Raw genomic sequence first — 16513 nt, forward strand, 5'->3', positions numbered from 1 at the left:
TTAATAATAATAAGTGGAAAATCAGTCATTTGGTTTCAGTAAGCTTGTCAATAGTTCATAGCGAGATTTTAGTAGGCTTTAAGCTAATGTTGGACTTGATTAGGTTGTTTCAGAAGTTGATATGGAAAAGGGTGTTATTTAAGAGATGACAGTGAAAACAAATGTTACACTCTTGTCTTTTTTACCTGCTTGTGCTATGTATTTTGATCAAATGAAATACCTTGTAAAATGTTTCACCTTTAGCAAACATCATTCACGTATATTTCATTACCTAATGCAAACTTATATGGGAGGCCCAGCCACTGAGCTGACGTGTTAAGCATGCCCACACGCTAATGCATGTAGCATAGAAAATAATTAATCTTATAAATGCAATGGAATCATTATTCAGGGAAGTCTTAAGAACAGTTCTAGAGCCAGGTGGTATTTTCCCCATGAAGCATTGTTACCCATAATAGGTGAAATAATACAATTAATGGTGTATTTTACACATATGATGGAGAAAATTTACTTTTGTAGGATGATCTAAAAACTTAAAGATTTATAATATTGCAACCTTTAAAACAGATAAAATATTACAACTAGTGTGTAAAAAACTTTAAATGTAAGTGTGTAAAAAACTAAATTATAAGGAATCCCTTACAAATCCCTTTATGAGGGACTCCTTATAATTTTAAAATATTTTCTAAAAGTTAATTTTAATATCTAGGTATAAGTTATTTGCTTTTTTAAAAAAATAAATTATTTTAAATGGCTCTACTCGGGGCGTCAACAATAAATGAACCCATGACTATTTAGACTTGTACTTTACAAGGTGCTTCGGGGTATAAGATGGGAACCTGGCCTAAAGGGATAAAATATAGCTGGGGAGAATCACTAACCTAACAGAACCATTAGAAAGCAATTAAATGCAACGGTCATAGAGTTAAAGGAATCCAGAAGTGGAGAGATTATGCTGACCTAGACGGACAAATAGCATCTTGGGCTGGGTCTAGAATGATGAGGCTGCGTGTGAGTGACTCCTGTGGCACATGGGAAATCAGGCTATTTCCTTCATGTATGGTTAAGCCTCACGGCGGCCTTTTCTAAATGCGGAGGCCAAAGCTCGGAGCTTAATCATTTACCCTGGATCAGAGAGCTGCTCTGTGGGCAGCTTGTTTTGGGGATTGGAAATTTTTCAGTGTGAAAAGAATGCTTTAAAACAAGGCACCAACCTAGGCACAGCTGTACTTTGCAGCAGAGAGTAGGTGCTCAGTTTACAGGAAATCTGTGCATTCTTGGAAATCTGATGTAGGTATGACGCATGACCTTTTTGAGTATTGTTCGATATGCTTCTTTGTATTATTACAAGGTGTGGAATGTCCTAGGGTCTCAGTAATATTAGCTGATTGAGTGAAGGAACATTGCAGCCTTCCCAATTTACCATATAATATATTAAATTAGGTTAGTCATTGGGTTAAATTTTAGCATGAGCATGATTCATGAATAAACATATTATATGAACAAAATAAACTCTATCACAATTTTTTATTATTTGTTTCAGCATTTTTTGATAATCGAAGGTTTTAGATTTTTTAAAAGTATCATCTTTTTTCTCTGTTGTCTGTGCTTCCTTAATTATTGGAAGACATAATAATTAAATTTTTAGGATATCTTCTAACAAGTTTAAAATTGAGAAAATGAGACATCTTTATGGAAGAAACCAAACAATTAGAATTGTAAACTTGTGTTTAACATAACTTCTGGGGATTTTTAATTTCTTTTGGAGTGGGAATAGGGGCTATTTGAAGTGGATTTACTAAGTAAGAAATGAAAACCGAGATTTCTGTCTGCTGGTGTTATTTGTGGTTTTCAAAATATCCCTGAGAGGCCTCTGGGCTTGTGTTAGATTTCAGGGTAGTGACCTTCGCTATTCATTGCTAATTTCTCTTTGGCCTTAGAGCAAGGTTTATGCTTTGCCCTCAGGATCTTGTCTTTCCTTCACCTTCTGGTAAATTAATTACCAGAATATTCTTTCTCTTTTGTGAATATCAGCCTTGCATGCTCTTTCTAAGGAATCTGTCATTAGTCCCTGAGAGCTTCTCGGGATCCCTGGATTAGACTCTGGGTAACGTCATTCCACAGAATTTCAGTTTATGTGTTTAGATGTAGGAAGATATTTTTCTGACCTCGTGTTTCTTTTTGCTAAATTTTTTTTATTACTTATAAATTAATCAGTCAGTTTTTAAAACTCAGTTAAATCTCTATGATTATATGACACATTTTCTCTGAGGGAAAAATTTACTTTTTAAAAAGTCTACCCACTGTCTCTTTAGAATGAAAATTTCTGTCATAGGGCATTAATGCCAGGTTCTGGTTTCAGGACAGGGTCCTGTGTGACAGAGCTCTGTCCCTCTCAAGGACATATCATCTTACCTCTGACTCAATAGCAGGGCTGGAATTGGGAATCTTTACCACTTTAAATTATCGACCAAGACATCATTCTTTACTTACTTTCTTTCTTTTGTAAGTAAATTGATCCTACAAAGCAAAAAACACACACATTCATTTGGATTATGGAATTTAAAGTTATGATCTCTTAAAAAGCAGAATAGTACGTAGCTATGGAATCATAGATAATTGGAGAAACCCAAAGACAGCTGAAAATGTATTTTGATTGTATAAAGACAGGACTCAGAGCCACACAAGGTTGGAAATAATCTAAACCTTCCGCTGTGCCTCTTTGTAAAATATTATTTCCTTGATGTGTTGCCATATTTTAAGAATTAATGAAGAAATTAAAGAAGAAAGGATTAGAATTAATGATTAGAGAGCAAATTTGTTGTTTTTTTTTTAGTGTAGAGCACGGATAAAAAATACTCTTTGTCTCCATCTATGCATGAGGAGGAGGAGGAGAATTATTTTTTTACTACAGCTTAACTTTGATAAATTAAGCTAAGCATAGGAAGGAATCTTAGACAATTTAGATAGCTAAATGTTAGACGATTTAAATTATTTTTTAAAAAAATATTTGTTGAGCACTTAGTGAGTTGCCAGATGCAAAAATAAATAAAAAACAGTCCTGTCAGTTTAAGGAACTAAAATTCCATTAGTAAAATCAGGTAAGCAAATGATTACAGTTCAAGGTGGGTTCTCCTCTATGATTAATGTGCAGAGGAATGATATTAATGTCCAGAGGAAAAATCCCATTCAAAGTTATCAGAGATTTAATTGTTCATACCAGCGTGAAATAAGCATGCTCTTGAGAGAACAGTGAGCAGTGTGCTTTGGATACATAAAAGACAGGGATTAGACTTCCTAGGGGAAGGCCCTAGAAAGCTTTTGATGTGTGGAAATGTTTTCCTAGGGTCTTGAAAGATAAATAGGAGCTTTTCAGTTAGCGAAAGGTAGTTCAGGCAGAAAGATGCCTGGGTGCTTGAGAGAACACATGATTAGGAAAGAGCGTTTAGTGTGAGAGAGGAGGTTCAGGGGGGGAGGAAGGCAGGTGTAAAACTAGGAAGTGCTTTGTCCTGAAGTCCCAGATTGCATCATTCTCCTGCCTTATCCCAGTATCCCAGTTAGTCACCAACACTGGCCCCTACTGCCTAACCCTCTCTTTAGTTAGCTTCTTCCCCAAAACTCTACCTTCCCATTGTTGAAGTGCTGCTATCCCTCTTTTTTTCAAGACATCGATGAAACATACTTATTCATGAATCTCCATCTTCATTTATATGTGAACATCACGACTCTCCTTGTAGGAATTAAATCAGTGTAATGTTCGCCCAAGACCGGGAGCTTAACTGGCTGATCTGGAAAGTTCTTTTCCACTTTGGAGAATTCTTTTTAGTCAGTCTGGAGAGTTCTGGGGCACCGAATGGATCTCAGAAAATACATTTCAAGATTTCATGAAAACTCTGTTTTCATGTCAAATGGAAATGCAAAAAGAATGTAATATGTCCTATATGCAAAGACAGTTTTCAAGTAGTAAGAATATATGGTGTGGCATTGATGTCTCCTTGTATGCAAAGCTTAAGTTGAACTTTGGTGTTCTCTGAACACAGGCTAATCAGTCTTGAACTTGATAACCAAGTACTTTCTCCCTTGCAATGGCCACAGATTTGATTTAGTGTCTAGAATTTCGCAAAGCTTTAGCTTTACAGGGGAGAAAGAATGTTAGTGATAGTCACTGTTCCTTTTCTTTGGAACAGGATAAATGTTTGCAATTTCTTTAATTTTTTATTTTTTTGGTTTTTGGAGGAAGTTAAAAAATAATGACCTTTCCAAATTTTCCGATAGCATTGTAGAATGCTTTAGTCTTAACATAAGCAGGAATTTTTGGATGTTCTTATACTGGTAAGTTCCTTGATTAAAGGACTTCTTTAAATCTTGTTTTAATTTCTGATTTGATAACATTTTTGTTTATAAGTTTTCATTTTATTCAATTTGAAGATTCTGTAAATCTCTGATGTAATTCATTCGTTTACTACCTATGCCAAAGCTTATGACTTCTGCTGTTATAAACAAGCAAAATGGTATGCTGTTATTCACTTGTTTTTTTAACCAGTTTCACCGTACTTAAAACAGCAGTGGGGCCAATGTACAGAAAACAATAATATTCTAAAATAGGAAAGATAACATTTTCCCCAATAGGGCTGTTTGATGCAAATAGCACCTAGGTTTCATTCCTAGAGTGGAAAATGGCAAGAGAACGAGTTCTTCTCATGCAGTATCTCATTTAACTTTTATAATTCTTTGCTTTTTCATTTCTCAGAGATTGGCAGAGATGTTTAGGTATAATTTTGTGAGCGATCTGATGAACTAATCAATATATTCCCATAAAACAGTGTTTCTCAAGCTTGAGAAATTAAAAGGCTTCTTTCAGTGAATATTTAAAGTCTATCATGCTAGTTATAAATGTGCAAAATACGAAACAAGTTAAATCTTTCTTATATGTCTCATATAATTGTAAAATCAAAGAAACTTTGAACATATACCAAAAATCTAAAAAAAAACACATTAAAATTGGAATGAAGAATGTTATTTCAGTGTCATAGATGATGATGTTTTGTTGAAACTAACATTGTACAAATTATGGGAGTTTGTGTTTTGCTAGGGGGCCTGTGTTATCCTTATGTATTCATGTGTCATCTGACAGCCAGCTTTCCTCACTGCTTTCTTTATTTAAATAATTTTCAAAATGTCAAACTTCATGGTATGGCCTCATTAGACCTTTGCTTGACACAACAGTCTACTCTCCACAGTATTATACTAAGTCCACCTTTTCATGACTGCTTTGTACTTCTTTGTTCATGTGGACACAAATAAGCACCAAGTACTCGTATTAACGTCAAAGATTACCATGTGAATAAAACTAAAATTTAACTTTTTAAATTTGTAGAGAATTTGTAGTTCCCCAGTGTTTCTTGGCCGTATCTCCCTGCCTCCTCCCCCCCCAACATGCTAATGAAATTGATACAGTGGTTCCCTGTCTGGGTGACTCAGTCGATTGGAGCATCATCCCATACCAAAAGGTGGCAGGTTTGATTCCCGGTCGAGGCACATGCCTAGGTTGCAGATTCAGTCCCTGTTCATGGCGAGTATGGGAGGCAACCAATAGACATTTCTTTTCCAAATCAATCTCTCTCTCTCTCTCTCTCAAAAAAAGAAAAAATCAGTGGAAACATATCCTCCGGTGAGGATTATAAAATTAAAGCAGCAGCAATAATAAGATAATTTATGGGTAGGTGCAACACTGGGCTCTTTAGATGCACTATCTAATTGAATCCTATACCAGCCCCAGGACCTAGGTAGTCTTGTCCTTCCTCTTTTATAGATAAGGACACTGAACATTGGGCATATTAAGTAAATGACTCCCAAGGCCACATGATTAGTAGAAAATCAAACCAATTTTGAACCCAGGTGCTCTCACTCCAGAGCAAATAATACTCCTACCTGTAGCTTTATTTCTATAAAATAATTCTATAAGTATGAACAATGCACCTTCCAGTGCATCAGGTACCAGGCCAAGTGCCTCCCAAATATTATAATCTTTATTAAAATCTCAGCAGAGTGATGTCATCTGCTTTAGTCAGCTAAGAAGCCTCATTGCAAACGACAGTTTTTAAAACAGAATTTAAAATAGTGTCTTTCCTAGAGTTTCAGGAGCTTGATTTATATTTTCTCAGAGAAAAACAATCAATTAAGAGATTTTATATTTATAATGTTATTAGAAAACTAGCCTGTTAAGCTTTGCAAAAGACTGTTGTATGTGAACCTCGACAAAGGATATGAAATAAATGCCTTGTGAAATGAAGTCCTCGACATTAAAAACAGTTTTGGTCAGCAAAGTTTGTGACAAATTTATTGATGCAAATGTTTCATTTACTAATAGGGCTATTTGGGAGAAGATTTGTTTACACTAAAGGGAATGTAATCCAAATTACGGGCTTAATGATTCTCATTGATATTCTTGCTATGCCCTCTGGCTTATATGCATCTATAATATGACTATTTTTTGAAAAAACAATCTGTGTCACCATCTATATAATTTAAGTGAGATTATTGACAATTAGTATACAGATAGCTCAGACAGTAATAGACCTCTAGGTGAGTGTATATGTGAGCATATGTGCATGTGTATGTAGGTAGACACATACACACGTAAGCATATGTGTAATCCACAAATTCAACTAGGGTTCATACGCTGTTGAACATTGTTGATGGATTTTTAGTCATATGTTCAAATTTTACTTTGCACAGAGCAGAAATTCTTGCTTTGGGTATGAACAGTTATTTAAGATCTTCTTTTAATCTCTTAACTTTTGTTTGAAGGGTAATACATTATAATGGTAAATGCATCCTAAAGTTCACAGAGTGTCACTGTGTTACATGTTAAACTTTCATGGAAAAGTTTTGTTTTTCATCTCTCATTTGAATATGATCTTCTCATCAGTTTTACTACTCAGAACCCTTTATTGGTCACTTGCTAAGTCCTGGAGGAATATGATGGGTAACTAAAATGACAGAGTCCCTGACCTGGTGGAACTAGTGAGCCAAGTTCCAAGTAACAAGTAACAAGTACATGATCCCAAATTGTGGTGAGGACAGAGAGGACCTTGCCAGGTAGAACCCTCCAAGTTGAGCAGGCCTTTGTCAGGTCGGGAGGGGACATCAAAAAGGAGAGAGCCACATGAATGCAGATGTGGCAGAAGGTGGAAGGCATTGGGTATGGTGGTCACATAAAGCTAGTTTTGGGGACAGTTAGGTCATTAGCTTCGACAGGCTCTTCATATCATTTAAAGGAGAGTCAACCGGAGGCATACTACCCGCACTTAAGAGAGATGAAAGACAGAGACCAGTAAGGAAAAGGTACAAAAGTGGGAGAGGAACAGGTGAGCATGTTGACCGACAGAGCTAGATTATGGGGCGTGGGTTCAAGGCAGACAGGATACTGGATTCACAGTGTCAAATGCTGCTGTTTCTTTTAAGACAAGCACTCTACGGAGTCCTTGACTGTAGCAATTAAGCATTCATTGGTGGCCTTATCAGCAGCAATACCATGATCCCTAGTGTCTATTGAATTTCTAGGATCTTAGGAGAGGAATTATATGTTGAAAAGTCTCATAAACTGGTCATCTTTCTAATGGCAGTGGAATGACTGTAGATAGCATATTATTACCAACCTTAGGGTTAATAGTGTGATTCCTGCTGTGACAGGAGTCAAATTCTAGGCTGGAAGGAGGAAGAAAGCATTGAAGCTACTTTAAGGAAATGGCCAGTGGACATAGGCTCATCTGAAATATTTAAGTGACAAGATTTATCCTCAGTAGCTTACAGACAAAATTACTTGGGTCGGTTGCTGATTAAGAAAATGCATGCCAGATTGTCAGAATGCCAGAGGTTTGTTAATTATTTAGCAAATAAAGGTTTAATTCTTTCCCTGCTTTAGGGCTAATGGGAAGACTTAGGGGAGGAGAGGTGGGTCAGAGTCCTGCTGTTCTAAGAAAGCTTTCTTTTGTGAAGCATGATGGAGTGACAGTTATGGACAGATGTCCCTCCCATCTGAGCTTTCTACTCCTTGCACTCACTCACACTTGCCCTTCTTAGACTTCCTACTTCATTCTCCAAGGAGCAAACAATGACCTTTCAACTTCTGCACACCTGCATTTTTGCTCACTAGCACTTTAGTCTGTCCCTTTAGGAGTGGGAGATGCGTATTTCCCCACATTCTTTCTTACTTAAAGGAAGGAGAGTAAAAGAGAGAGGGAAGAGGGAGGGAGCAAAAATTGGCAGGAAACCCTGAAAGAAAATGAGTTTGACAGATTTGTTCAGTTCTGGATTTCTGTCTTCCTGTTTCCTAAATCTGTCAGAAAAGCTAAGGCCCTGCCCCCACGATGAAAAATTCCCTAAGGCCACTGTCTGAAAAAGGGGAAATACACATCATTTTCTCTCCAAATCATCAGAGGCAGATCCGTGCAGACAGAACTGAGACACAAATCATTATCTTCAAACTATTGGTGGGAAATCAAATTAATGCTTGAGGCTTTAAAATGGGTGGGCTAATGTGGAAGAGAAACAAATAATTGAGAAACAGAGTGTCTCATGAATAATAAATAAGTAAAATCTAGTTGTAATTTAATTCAAATCCTACCACTAATGGATTGCTCGTGATTAGCGGTGTGGTGTGCTTTTTACTATTTCCTAATGTTTCACCTCTCTACCTGTGCTGTCTCTCCTAACACATTTATCTTATGATGTTTAATTACTTGTGTACACTTGGTTTTGTTCATTCAGGCCATGAGCTCTGTGAGACCTGGGACCAGGCATACTGCATTCTCAGTGCTCGACCCATAGGTGTTCCAGAAGGCTCCTGTGTGCATCTGAAAAAGTCTAGCAGTTTTTATTTTGCAAAGACTGTTTGATCTAGTAAGGAGTACAACTTTGTAATGGTGTTGTCTTCTGGCTTGACACCCTGCTGCCTGCATCCTGTACCTGGCTCCTGTGGGTGCTGGCTGATGGAAGTCTCCTGCTGCATGGTGGAATGCCCACCGCGTCTGGAGTCCCTGAAATCCCTGTGCAGATCTCCGTTCCACTGCACTCTGGAAGGACCTTAGCAAGTTCCCTCGCTTTTCCCAGCCTTCGCAATTAAATACGATAATTATACCTACCTCACTGGGGTGTAATATGACTCAAGATAACTATGAGAGCACTTTATAAATTATAAATGTGGTAGTTGTAGTTGGGCTTGTAAGAAGGCAGAGAAATAGCTGCAAATACTATACTTCCTATGCAACTTTTACTCTTGGCAGGGTGTCTTTATATAGAGAAGGATGTGTGTGTGTGTGCGTGTGTGCGCGCACATACTTTTATATATATATAAATACATTTTCTTTGCCTGCAGAATTCCTTCCTGACTCAAAGCCATGTCCCTAAGCCACACCCAGATTTTCCTTCATCTCTAATTCTATGCAGACTGGGTTAGCTGTCTGATTAGTCATCTTATTTCTTTTATTATTATTATTTAATATTTACTAATGTATCAACATAGCTCCATACATTCCCTATCAGCATGGAGCTTAATTTAATTTTATTTTTATTCTCGCCTGAGGATATTTTTTTCATTGCTTTTTCAGAGAGAGTGGGAAGGGGAGAGAGAAACATTGATGTGAGATGAGACACATTGATAGGTTGCCTCCCACATGTATCCCGACCAGGGCCGGGGATCGAGCCTGCAACCAAGGTACATGTCCTTGGCAGGAGTTGAACCCGAGACCCTTCAGTCCAAGGGCCGATGCTCTAACCACTGAGCAAAACCGGTTAAGCTAGTTGCCTTGTTTCTTACTCACCTGTCCCATCCCTGCCTATTGGGCTTCTTGTGGCTGTCAGTAGCCTGGATACCTTTAAGGTAAACCTTCAATTTTTTGTATTCTCTTCTGGGGGGCTGCTTGTATCACAGTTTTATAGAATTCCCCCAAAAACAGGACCTTGAGGGTTGTTAAGTTGGGATGGAGAACTAGGCAAATATTTCCTGAGATATGTCCAGGTCATTTGGATAGTCAGCCCTGAATGTGCTCAGGCTTATGGTGGTGATTCCACCCCCACATAAAACCTGGTAGATGCCTGCGTTCCTCGCATTCTGGTGGGCAGACAGGTGATCCCTTCTCTGTATGCTAACATATATGTATCAAATAAGCTTGTGAGAGCCCAGGGACTGGTTACTGATAATCTTTGGGTGAGATATTAATCTTTTAGTCCAAGACCTCAGAGAGAAGTGCATAAAATAATCCACCTAAAAAAGGCTGAGGTTGAGGTTGCCCTGGAAAGGGGCATTAAAGTAAGGTGGTTGTCACTGAATATTTTGGTTCTGGACACTTGAATCTGGGGATGAAAAACAAACAAAAAAGGGAGGTGGGTGAGGTTACTATTACAGAAAGAGTATCAAATGAGGAGGAAGGTAGTTCTTTTGGAAAGAATGAAATTCAACATAGAGTAGGAGTAATATCAGAGGTTCAGAATAAAATGGATAATTTTCTCCACTTAAAGAATAATCACATAGAACTTTGCAGATTGTTGCCTCAAATATTGAAGAAGCATGTCAAATTCTAGATTAACAAGACCAGCAAGGTTGACATCACAGTGTTACCAAATTTCCAAAATTGAAAATACTATAATATAAGTATTTATTCATAAATTCTGAAATAATGTGCATCTTCCCAAATTAAAAAAATGTGTCAGGATTACTATAATTTCCAAGTGGTGGAACTGAATGAATTTTCATGGCGATTCTGCTGTGTATGGTAAATAGAAATATCCTCAATCATCTGCCAGTCCTACTCTCGGAATTATGGGTGTACCCAGGCATGTGCCCCTTGTGTAATATGTGACAATGCTGTGCCTTTTTATTCTCCAGAAATAGCAAGAGAAAGAAAGAATTAAGATGGTTTATTATATGACTTGTCCTTTGCTTATTTAATCCAAGTTTGTTACATAGATTTCAGATTGTATAGCTTTTCAATAGCAGAGCACCTATCAGGATTTGTCAAATTAGTTACCAGTTAATGGAATAGCATAGGATCTTGTTCACCATGATGAGTTAGTTCTTGGCCTCTGCAGCTGTTCTTTAGCTAGAGGGCATTTCTTGTCAGCCTTCTTAAGACCAAGTTTAGTCTTAAAGCTGCTAGTCCTGATGGATAGTAGCTAATGTTATTATCTTAATATATGAACATTAGGTGTCTTAACCTCACCAAAAGTTTAATGAAGCTATTTTGGTTATGCTGTTAGCACTTCCATTTTTAATACCGAGCGTCTGCATTATCTGCTGTATGAGCAAATTCAGTTTATTTTTAATTTGTTGATAAGTTTTGTACTGGTTAGAAGCATTTATCTGTGTGTTCCTTCTAAGAGTATTCAAAGTGGTCTTGATAGGGACATTATGAGTGTTTGTGTCTGTGTGTATTTGTTAATTTCATTTACTTAGATCTCCAGAAATGCATACTGACTACTTATCATTTGGATGCTCTGGAACATTCTTTGTATTTATAAATAAATATTTTGCATGCTAATGATGTTCAGAAATTATATCAAGCAATTCTGATATTTCCTCTTTTACTCTTAGCTTACAAAATTCAAAATACTGTTTGAAATGCTTGGAGACCAGGGATGTTCTTTTTTCCCCCTACAGATCTACTCTGTGCCCCAGGGGGGTGGCCCGTACAGACTCCACCACGAGGCTCCTTTGCCCTCTGCTCCTGGATGGATGTAGTCAATTAAATCCTTCGCTGAGATTGAAGTGAAGGAGGACAAATGAACCAGGACATTTATTACTCTATCTCCTTACGTGTGGAATGGCTTGAGACTAGTGTCACTAGACTATTTTTGGGGGTTCTACTCAGCTTTATTATTAGTTTTTTAATAATTCTTTCCACTGCATTTTGAGCATCAATATCTAAATTCTTAAAACTTGAAACTCCAAAAATAATTTTTATTTTACCATAACTAGATAACCTATCATTTCATAAATGAGAAAATTGAGGCCCTTATGAGGTGGTGGGCCTTGCTTAGGAATAGTAGTATCACTTAGTTCTCAGGGACATTTAGTACTTTTGACCATAATTTTGAAAAGAAAGTAAATTATTTTTCTTTGGAGAGAATATGCTTTATAGAGTTTGATAGGATGGATATCTTTGGTCAAGAAGGTAAAAACTAAGCATTGCTCTGATTCCAAAATCAGACAAAGACATTACACAAAAAAAAAGAAAATTATATCCCTGTATTCCTGATGAACATAGATGCAAAAGTCCTCAAGAGAATATTAGCAAATTGAGTCCAGCAATACATTAAAAAGGTCATACACCATGAACAAGTGGGATTTATTCCTGGGATGCAAAGTTGGTTCAATATATGCAAATCAATTAACATGATATACCGTATAAACAAAACGAAGGATAAATATTACATGATGATCTCAATAAATGTAGAAAAAGTATCTGACAAAATCCAACATACATTTATAATAAAAACTCTCAGCAAGGTGGGACGATAGGGAACATACCTCAACATAATGAAAGCCATATATGACAAACCCACAAGTAACATCATACTCAATGGGGAAAAGCTAAATCATTTTCCATAATGTAAAGAACAAGACAAGGATGTCTGCTTTCACCACTTTTATTCAACATAGCTTTGGAAGTCCTACTCACAGCAATTGGATAAGAAAAAGAAATAAATTGGAAAGAAAGAAGTAATACTGTCTTTGCTTGTAGATGACATGTTACTATGTATAGAGAATCCTAACGATTCCACCAAAACCTCTTAGAATTGATAAATTAATTCAGTAAATTTGCAGGATACAAAATTAATATTCAGAAATCAGTTACATTTTTATACACCAATAATGAACTATCAGAAAGGGAAACTAAAAAAAAATCTCATTTATAATTGCATTAAAAAAAACCACAAAAAAACCCCTAAGAATAAATTTAACCAAGGAGGTAAAAGACCTATACTCAGAAAACCTAAAGACATTGAGGAAAGAAACTGAAGAAGATACAAATAAATGGAAGCATATACCATGCTCATGGACAGGAAGAATTAACATCTTTAAAATGTACATACTATCCAAAGCAATCTATAGATTTAATATAATCTCTATCAAAATACCAATGACATTTTTCACAGAACTAGAATAAATAATTCTAAAATTTATATGGAACCACAAAAAGACCCTGAATAGCCACTATAATCTTGAGAAAGAAGAACAAAATTGTAAGTATCATGCTATCTGATATTAAACTGTACTACAAGGCTATACCAATCAAAATGGCATGGTGCTGGCATAAAAACGGATATATAGATTAATAGAACAAAATAGCCCAGAAATAAACCCACACCTGTATGGTCAGTTAATCTATGACAAAGGAGGCAAGATTATACAATGGGGTAAAGACAGTTTACTCAGTAAATGGTGTTGGGAAAACTGGACAGATACATGCAAAAAATGAGATTAGGCCATCTTTTTACACCATACACTAAACTAAAAATATTTAAAAGCTTAAATATAACCATAAAATTTTTAGAAAAAAAGAGAGGCGGTAATATTTTTTTCTGATATATCTTCTCTGGGAAGGGAAACAAGAGAAAAAATAAACAAATTGGGACTACATCTAACTGAAAAGTTTTTGCACAGCAAAGGAAACCATCACTAAAACAAAAAGACAACACACTGATTGGAAGAAGATATTTGCCAATGATACATCCCATAAGGGGTTAATATCCAAAATTTATAAAGAACTCATCTCTGTTATGTTTTCTTCTTGTCTGATTGCTGTGTCTAGGACTTCCAGTACTATATTGAATAACAGTAGTGAAGGGGACCACCCCTGTCTTGTTTCTGTTATTAGGGGAAATGTATTATGCTAAGTGAAATAAGCCCGTCAGAGAAAGACAAGTACCACATGATCTCACTTATATGTGGAATATAATAAACAAGATAAACTGATGAACAAAATGGATCCAGAGACATAGAAACATGGAACAGACTGAGGGATCTGAGAAGGAAGGTGGGGATTGGGGAGGAGGTGGGGAGAGATTAATCAAAGAACTTGTATGTTTATAACTCATGGACACAGACACTGGTCTGGGGAAGGCCTGGGGGTAGGATGGATGCAGGGTGTAGGGGATCAATGAGGGTAAAAAGGGGACATCTGTAATATTTTCAACAATAAAGATAAAGAAACTTAAAAGAAAAAACAACTCATCTCGTGTAACTTAACACTAAAATACCCCAAACAATTCAATTTAAAAATGGGCAGAGGACCTGAATAGACATTTCTTCAAAGAGGACATAGAGATGGTCAATAGACACGTGAAAAGATGCTCAACATCACCAGTCATCAAAGAAATGCAATGTCACCCCAGTAAATTTAATAAAAAGAAAAAGAAACCACAATGAGATATCACCTCACACCTGTCAGAATGGCTATTATCAACAAATAACAAACAAGTGTTGGCAAGGACATGGAGAAAAGGGAACCCTTGTGCACTGTTGGTGGGAATGCAAATTGGTGCAGCCATTATGGAAAACAGTATGGAGGTTCCTCAAAAATTAATAAAAAAATAAAAATAGAACTACCTTATGACCCAGCAATTCCACTTCTGGGTATTTATTTGAAGAAATCCAAAACACTAATTTGTAAAGATATATGCACCCCTATGTTCATTCCAGCATTATTTATAGCTAAGATATGGAAGCAACCTAAGTGCCTATCAACAGACAATTGGATAAAGAAGCTGTAGTACATGCCCTGGCTGCTGTGACTCAGTTGGTTGGAGTGTTGTCCTGTTCACCAAAAAGTGGTGAACTTGATTTCGGGTCAGGGCACATACCTAGGTTGTGGGTTCTATCCCCAGTCAGGGTGCATACTGGAGGCAACTGATCTATGTTTCTCTCACACATCGATACCCGCCCCCTCTTTTCTTTCCTTTGCTCTCTCTAAAAGTCAATAAAAAATGCATATCTTCAGGTGAGGAAAATGTTTAAATATTAAAAAAGAGCTGTCGGTACATACATACAATGGAATATAATTCAGCCATAAAAAAAGAATGAAATCTTACCATTTGTGACAACATGGATGGATCTAGAGGGTATTATACTAAGTTAAGTAAGTCAAAGAAAGACTAATACCACATGATTTCACTTATATGTGGAGTCTAAAGAACAAAATAAATGAACAAACAAAATAGACTCATAGATACAGAGAACAAACTGATGATTGCTAGATGGAGTTTGGGGGGCTGGGTAAAAAGGGTGAAGGGAATAAGAAATACAAAGTGGTAGTTAAAAAGTAGTCACAGGAATGTAAACAGCAAAGTAGGGAATGTAGTCAATAATGTAATGGCTATGTATGGTGCCAGGTGGGTGCTGGATTTATTGGCGTGGGGTCACTTTGTAAATTTTATGCTCCGTACCTGAAATTAATATAAAATAATATTGAATGTCAACTGTAATTGAAAAATTTTGAATAAATTTAAAAAATAAAACTAGGTAAGAATTACTATTTAAAAAAGTAGTCAATTGGAAGTAGCCCAAATGTCCATTAACTGATGAATGCATACATAAAATGTGGTATGTGCTTCTAAGACAATATTATTCTGCCATAAAAAGAAATGAAGTACTGATACATGCTATGTCATGGATGAACTTTGAAAACATTCTAAGTGAAAGAACCTAGTCATGAAAGAACCTAGTCACAAAGGGCTGCATACTATTTGATTCCATTTATATATGAAATGCCAAGCATAGATAAATCTATACAGACAGAAGTCAATTAATGGATGCCTAGGTTTGGGGGAAAGGGAGTTGGGATGGGGTTAGTAAAGGAGGTTGATGGCTTAAGAGATGTGGGGGTTTTGGAGAGTAAAAAACTGTTCTAAAATTGATTGTGGTAATGGATGTACAACTCTGTGAATACGCCAAAAGCGATTGAATTTGTATACTTTGAATGGGTGAGTTTGATATGTGACTTATATCTTAATAAAGGTATTAAAAATTAGTCAGTGTCACTAGAAATAAAAAAAAACCAAAACCAAAAAATGAACATATATATTGTGTAACCAATATGTGTATGCAATTATTTGCTTCCTGATTCTGTGACTTTTTAAAAATATTTTTTGTATTATCATAACCCGGAAGTATATAAATCCATGCAGTGTATTTATTAGTACATTTGTAGAGTTTGTTTTCCCCTACAGTTTTATAGGTTTGGTTTATGAAGAGAAAGGTTCAAGGAGGAAACTAAATTTCTATAATGCTCTTACTTTAGGACTTTTATTTCAAGTGTTATTTGAAATTTACTTTTGTTTTTTATATTTTATGGGATTTGCCAGTACTTTTATATTGGAGGAACAGATATATAAATGGTGCAAGAAATGAGCCGTCTTCGGAATGTTAAATAAGGCTCAAATTGTGGATTTTAGATTCTGACAATCAACATTTTTGTAATTTACAGATTAAATTCTTTTTCCATCTGATTCA

At 36.2% G+C, this 16513-nt stretch overlaps 1 protein-coding gene across 1 annotated transcript in view; it reads left to right on the forward strand.

The window, feature by feature from the left end:
- Nucleotides 1-16513, forward strand: part of CDH2 (cadherin 2) — a 208630-nt gene that overhangs the window by 90376 nt on the left and 101741 nt on the right. The window lies entirely within an intron of this gene.

Source organism: Miniopterus schreibersii (genome assembly GCF_964146895.1).
Source record: "Miniopterus schreibersii genome assembly, chromosome: 10".
Classification (NCBI taxonomy): Eukaryota; Metazoa; Chordata; class Mammalia; order Chiroptera; family Miniopteridae; genus Miniopterus; species Miniopterus schreibersii.